Raw genomic sequence first — 6,000 nt, 5'->3', positions numbered from 1 at the left:
GACTCGGTGGCGCAACGGTAGCGCGTCTGACTCCAGATCAGAAGGTTGCGTGTTCGAATCACGTCTGGGTGAAATCCTCTCTTTTATTATTTTCAACTATCTGTCTATCTACTTATTTGTCTGTCTACAATGACTTGTCTCTTTACCTGTGCTTCATCGACAGAAGGCCGTGCAAAACATGCTACCGCGTGTGTGCGAACGGCTGCGCTCAGTGGACTCGGTGGAGACACAGTAGCACGTCTGACTCCAGATCAGAAGTTTGCGTGTTCGACTCACGTCCATGTTAAGTTCTCTTTTTTATTATTTTCATCTATCTGTCTATCTACTTATTTGTCTGTCTACAATGACTTGTCTCTTTACCTGTGCTTCATCGACAGAAGGCCGAACAAAACATGCTACCACGTGTGTGCGAATGGCTACTATAAATGGACTCGGTGGCGACCCGGTAGCACGTCTGACTCCTGATCAGAAAGTTGCGTGTTCGAATCACGTCGGGGTCAAGTTCTCTTTTCTGTTATTTTCATGTATTTGTCTATCTACTTATTTGTCTGTCCACAAAGACTTGTCTCTTTACCTGTGCTTCATCGACAGAAGGCCGTGCAAAACATGCTACCACGTGTGTGCGAACGTCTGCCCAAAGCGCACTCAGTGGCGCAACTGTAGCACGTCTGACTCCCGATCACAAGGTTGCGTGTTCTAATCACGTCTGGGTCAAATTCTCTTTTTATTATTTTCATCTATCTGTCTGTCTACTTAATTGTCTGCCTACAATGACTTGTCTCTTTACCTGTGCTTCATCGACATAAGGCCGTACAAAACATGCTACCACGTTTGTGCGAACGGCTACCCTAAGCGGACTCGCTGGTGCAACTTTAGCACGTCTGACTCCGGATCAGAAGGTTGCGTGTTCTAATCACGTCCGGGTCAAATTCTCTTTTTAATATTTTCATCTATCTGTCTATCTACTTATTTGTCTGTCTGCAATGACTTGTGCCTTTACCTGTGCTTCATCGACAGAAACCCGAGCAAAACCTGCTACCGCATGTGTGCGAACGGCCACCCTAAAGGACTCGGTGGCGCAACGGTAGCCCGTCTCACTCCAGATCAGAAGGTTGCGTGTTCGAATCACGTTCGGGTCAAATTCTCTTTTTTATATTTTCATCTATCTGTTTATCTACCTATTTGTCTGTCTACAATGACTCTTCTCTTTAGGTGCGTTTCATCGACAGAAGGCCGAGCAAAACATTCTACCACGTGTGTGTGAACGTCTACCCTAAACGGACGGGGTGGCGACACGGTAGCACGTCTGACTCCAGATCAGGAGGTTGCGAGTTGGAATTACGTTTGGTTAAATTTTTTTTATTATTTTCATCTATCTGTTTATCTACCTATTTGTTACCTATTACCCATTACCTGTGCTACATTGACTTGTCTTTTTACCTGTGCTTCATCGACTAGAGGCCGAGCAAAACATGCTACCGCGTGTGTGCGAACGGCTTGACTAAGTGGACTCGGTGGTGCAACGGTACCTTGGCTGACTCCAGATCAGAAGGTTGTGTGTTCGAATCACGTCCGGGTCAAATTCTCTTTCTATTATTTTCATCTATCTGTCTATCTACTTATTTGTCTGTCTGCAATGACTTGTGCCTTTACCTGTGCTTCATCGACAGAAACCCGAGCAAAACCTGCTACCGCATGTGTGCGAACGGCCACCCTAAAGGACTCGGTGGCGCAACGGTAGCCCGTCTCACTCCAGATCTGAAGGTTGCGTGTTCGAATCACGTTCGGGTCAAATTCTCTTTTTTATTATTTTCATCTATCTGTTTATCTACCTATTTGTCTGTCTACAATGACTCTTCTCTTTACCTGTGCTTCATCGACAGAAGGCCGAGCAAAACATGCTACCACGTGTGTGCGAACTGCTACCCTAAACGGTCGTGGTGGCGACACGGTAGCACGTCTTACTCCATATCAGAAGGTTGCGAGTTTGAATCACGTCCGGGTCAAATTCGCTTTTTGATTATTTTCATCTATCTGTCTATGTACCCATTTGTCTGTCTACAATGAATTGTCGTTTTACCTGTGCTTCATAGACAGAAGGGCGAGCAAAACATGTTACCGCTTGTGTGCGAATGGCTACTATAAGTGGACTCGGTGGCGATCCCGTAGCACGTCTGACTCCAGATCAGAAAGTTGCGTGTTCGAATCACGTCCGGGTCAAGTTCTCTTTTCTATTATTTTCATGTATCTGTCTATCTACTTATTTGTCTGTCCATAATGACTTGTCTCTATACATGTGCTTCATCGATAGAAGGCCGTGCAAAACATGCTACCACGTGTGTGCGAACGTCTGCCGAAAGCGCAATCGGTGGCGCAACTGTAGCGCGTGTGACTCCCGATCGGAAGGTTGCGTGTTCTAATCACTTCTGGGTCAAATTCTCTTTTTATTATTTTCATCTATCTGTCTGTCTACTTATTTGTCTGCCTACAATGACTTGTCTCTTTACCTGTGCTTCATCGACATAAGGCCGTGCAAAACATGCCACCACGTTTGTGCGAACAGCTACCCTAAGCGGACTCGCTGGCGCAACTTTAGCACGTCTGACTCCAGATCAGAAGGTTGCGTGTTCTAATCACGTCCGGGTAAAATTCTCTTTTTATTATTTTCATCTATCTGTCTATCTACTCATTTGTCTGTCTGCAATGACTTGTCCCTTTACCTGTGCTTCATCGACAGAAGGCCGAACAAAACATACTACCGCATGTGTGCGAACGGCCACCCTAAATGGACTCGGTGGCGCAACGGTAGCCCGTCTGACTCCAGATAAGAAGGTTGCGTGTTCGAATCACGTTCGGGTCAAATTCTTTTTTTTATTATTTTCATCTATCTGTCTGTCTACTTATTTGTCTGCCTACAATGACTTGTCTCTTTACCTGTGCTTCATCGACAGAAGGCCGAGCAAAACATGCTACCGCATGTGTGCGAACGGCCACCCTAAATGGACTCGGTGGCGCAACGGTAGCACGTTTGACTCCACATCAGAAGGTTGCGAGTTCAAATTACGTTCGGGTCAAATTTTTTTATTATTTTCATCAATCTGTTTACCTATTTGTCTGTCTACATTGACTTGTCTCTTTACCTGTGCTTCATCGACTAAAGGCCGAGAAAAACATGCTACCGCTGGTGTGCGAAGGGCTACCCTTTAGGCGGACTCGGTTGCGCAATGGTACCACGTCTGACTCCATTCAGAAGGTTGCGTGTTCGAATCACGTCTGCGTCAAATTCTCTTTTTTGTTATTTTTATCTGTCTATCTACTTATTTGTCATTCTACAATGACTTGTTTCTTTACCTGTGCTTCGTCGATAGAAGGCCGTGCAAAACATGCTACCGCGGGTATGCGAACGGCTACCCTAAGCTGACTTGGTGGCGCAAATTTAGCGCGTCAAACTCCAGATCAGAAGGTTGCGTGTTCGAGCCTTGTGTGGGTCAAATTCTCTTTTTAAATATTTTTATCTGTCTGTCTACTTATTTGTCTTTCTATAATGACTTGTCTCTTTATCTGCGCTGCATCGACAGAAGGCCGAGCAAAACATGCTACCACGTGTGTGCGAACGGCTACACTAAGTGGACTCGGTGGCGACACGGTAGCACATCTGACTCCAGATCAGAAGGTCTCGTGTTCGAATCACGTCCCGATCGAGTTCTCTTTTTTACTATTTTCATCTATCTGTCTATCTACTTATTTGTCTGTCTACAATGACTTGTCTCTTTACCTGGGATTCATCGACAGAAGGCCGAGAAAAACATGCCACAACGTGTGTACGAACGGCTACACTAAGCGGACTCGGTGGCGAAACGGTAGCGCGTCTGACTCTAGTACAGAAGGGTAAGTGTTCGAATCACGTCTGGGTGATATTCTTTCTTTTATAATTTTCAACTATCTGTCTATCTACTTATTCGTCTGTCTACAATGACTTGTCTCTTTACCTTTGCTTCATCGATAGAAGGCCGACCAAAATATTTTACCACGTGTGTGCGAACGGCAACCCTAAGCGGACTCTGTGGCGAACCGGTAGCGCGTCTGACACCAGATCAGAAAGTTGCGTGTTCGAATGACGTCCGGGTCAAATTCTCTTTTTTATTATTTTCATCTGTCTCTCTACTTATTTGTTTCTACAATTACTTGTCTCTTTACCTGTGCTTCATCGACAGAAGGTCGAGCAAAACATGCTCCCGCGTGTGTGCGAAGGGCAACCATATAAGCGGACTTGGTGGCGCAACGGTACCACGTCTGACTCCAGATCAGAAGGTTGCGAGTTTGAATCACGTCCGGGTCAAATTCGCTTTTTGATTATTTTCATCTATCTGTCTATGTACCTATTTGTCTGTCTACAATGAATTGTTGTTTTACCTGTGCTTCATCGACAGAAGGGCGAGCAAAACATGTTACCGCTTGTGTGCGAATGGCTACTATAAGTGGACTCAGTGGCGATCCGGTAGCACGTCTGACTCCAGATCAGAAAGTTGCGTGTTCGAATCACGTCCGGGTCAAGATCTCTTTTCTATTATTTTCATCAATCTGTCTATCTACTTATTTGTCTGTCTACAGTGACTCTTCTCTTTAGCTGTGCTTCATCGACAGAAGGCCAGGCAAAACATGCTACCACGTGTGTGCAACGCCTACCCTAAGCGGACTCGGTGGCGAATTGGTAGCGCGTCGTACTCCAGATCAGAAGGTTGCGTGTTCGAACCGCGTGCGGGTCAAACTCTCTCTTTTATTATTTTCATCTATCTGTCTATCTACTTATTTGTCTGTCTACAATGACTCTTCTCTTTAGCTGTGCTTCATCGACAGAAGGCCGAGCAAAACATGCCACCACGAGTGTGCGAACGGCTACCCTAAACGGACGTGGTGGCGACACAGTAGCACGTCTAACTCCGGATCAGAAAGTTGCGTGTTAGAATCACGTCCGGGTCAAGTTCTCTTTTCTATTATTTTCATTTATCTGTCTATCTGTCTATCTGTCTGTCCACAATGACTTGTCTCTTTACCTGTGCTTCATCGACAGAAGGCCGTGCAAAACATGCTACCACGTGTGTGCGAACGTCTGCCCAAAGCGCACTCGGTGGCGATATGGTAGCACGTCTGACTCCAGATCACATGGTTGCGTGTTCGAATAACGTCTGGGTCAAATTCTCTTTTTTATTATTTTCAACTATCTTTCTATCTACTTATTTATCTGTCTACAATGACTTGTCTCTTTACCTGTGTTTCATCGACAGAAGGCCGAGCAAAACATGCTACCGCGTGTGTGCGAACGGCTACCTTAAGCGGACTCGGTGGTGCAACTTTAGCACGTGTGACTCCAGATCAGAAGGTTGCGTGTTCTAATCACATCCGGGTCAAATTCTCTTTTTATGATTTTCATTTATCTGTTTATCTACTTATTTGTCCTTCTACTATGACTTGTCCCTTTACCTGTGCTTCGTCGACAGAAGGCCGTGCAAAAGATGCTACCGCGTGTGTGTGAACGGCGACCCTAAACGGACTCGGTGGCGCAACGGTAGCACGTCTGACTCCAGATCAGAAGTTTGCGTGTTCGAATCAAGTCCGTGTTAAGTTTTTTTCTTTATTATTTTCATCTATCTGTCTCTCTACTTATTTGTCTGTCTACAATGACTTGTCTCTTTACCTGTGCTTCATCAAGAGAAGGCCGAGCAAAACATGCTACCGCTGGTGTGCGAACGGCGACCCTGAACGGACTCGGTGGCGCAACCTTAGCACGTCTGACTCCGGATCAGAAGGTTGCGTGTTCTAATCACGTCCGTGTCAAACTCTCTGTTTGTTATTTTCATCTATCTGTCTATCTACTTATTTGTCCGTCTACAATGACTTGTTCTTTACCTGTGCTTCGTCGACAGAAGGCCGTGCAAAACCTGCTACCGCATGTGTGTGAACGTCTACCCTAAACGGACGTGGTGGCGACACGGTAGCACG

The 6,000-nt window shown here is 45.6% G+C and overlaps 2 non-coding genes across 2 annotated transcripts; both read left to right on the top strand.

Annotated features, from left to right (window-relative positions):
* TRNAW-CCA (transfer RNA tryptophan (anticodon CCA)) lies at nt 1–72 on the top strand. Its single transcript has one exon. It is a non-coding gene; the product is annotated as a tRNA-Trp (tRNA).
* Nucleotides 73–2,788: 2,716 nt separating this feature from the next.
* On the top strand, nt 2,789–2,860 carry TRNAW-CCA (transfer RNA tryptophan (anticodon CCA)). Its single transcript has one exon. It is a non-coding gene; the product is annotated as a tRNA-Trp (tRNA).
* Nucleotides 2,861–6,000: the final 3,140 nt, after the last annotated feature.

The sequence above is a fragment of the Rhipicephalus microplus genome, chromosome 5, assembly GCF_043290135.1.
Source record: "Rhipicephalus microplus isolate Deutch F79 chromosome 5, USDA_Rmic, whole genome shotgun sequence".
In the NCBI taxonomy this organism is placed as follows: Eukaryota; Metazoa; Arthropoda; class Arachnida; order Ixodida; family Ixodidae; genus Rhipicephalus; species Rhipicephalus microplus.
This window is presented reverse-complemented; position numbering and strand designations above follow the sequence as displayed.